Here is a 1214-nt window from a genome sequence, read left to right as displayed (position 1 = left end):
TATTATTGTCTTTTAGTCTTTGCACCTATTTAAGGATCCACTTTTAGGGCTTGCCCAGATTTGTTTTCTAGATTTACCCCTGCGCTAGAGTAAGCACTTTACTTCCAGAACAAAGTTAACAGATTTCTCTTCTTTTTCTCTCCTACAAGTTAGTGGACAGACTACCTGGAGCATGTTTGGGCTTCCACCCAGGGCTGCCTGTAGTGTCTCTGGGTCCTGACTCAGATGTTCTTTCTCTGCAGTGCTCCAGAGGCAGATATGAGCTCAGTGAAGCAGACTCATTCTAAATTGCCAGGCCCTAACTTGCAGACTGACTTCTGCTCTAATAAACAGAGCCCCAGAGGAGTTGTTTGTGAATTGCTTATCATTTCAAGGAGCACAAGAATCCCTCTTCTCCTCGGGCACCTTCGTTCCAGGAGAGGGAGGCATGTGATGAGACAGACTTCACGGACCAATCATGTCCCAGTTACATATTCACTGAGTGGGGGAAGGTGTGACCCCCATGGCTGGGGGCTTGTGCAGCAGGCCTAGGCTAAGGAGTGACCCCCCGTACCCTTCCTGTGACTTGCACTTCGGGATGGTGGAGGTTACTTTCCCTATAGTAGGGGAGGTTCAGTAGCTATGCTGGTTCCCCAGGGCCTTGAGTGGAACTGGACTTTCATTGGGTACCAGAAGCACCTATCCAAAGTGTGACCCTTTGTCCCAACACCCTCTGTTGCTTTTACCTGGGCAGGGTTAGCATGCCAGCAGCTTCTGCAGGTCCCAGGTCCACACCAGAAGCCAGCCCCCAGGTCTGCTGCCTGCGTGCATACTCCCTCAGTCCCGTGTTCCCTAGAACTGACACTTAGGCATCTCAGGTCTTTCTAATGTTGGCAAGAAAACATCCCTTTGCTACGTATCCATTTCCTTTTTTGTCTTTACTATGCACTTTAGCCTATAAAGCCAATTAATAAAAACAGTGATTGAGAAAACCAGTGGTCTGTGTTTGTCCTCAACTGTTAAAAGCAGCTCAGGCAACGAGAGACAGGATGGGGATGGGTGCACTGCCTACAGGGAGGCCCTTCATCTGCGGAATGGAGGCATGTTGTGTATTTTGTTGTTGTTGCTGTTTTTGGCTGTTAAGTCCCTTTTACTCTTGGTAAAAAGAAAAATTTTCAACTTGTACAAAAAGGCATACTTGAAGTTTCCTTCCCCAGCAGCAATCCTAACAGCTT

This window comes from Giraffa tippelskirchi, chromosome 13, assembly GCF_054371585.1.
Source record: "Giraffa tippelskirchi isolate mGirTip1 chromosome 13, T2T-mGirTip1v1.2.pri, whole genome shotgun sequence".
NCBI classification, from domain to species: Eukaryota; Metazoa; Chordata; class Mammalia; order Artiodactyla; family Giraffidae; genus Giraffa; species Giraffa tippelskirchi.
Note: the sequence above shows the minus strand (reverse complement) of the source record.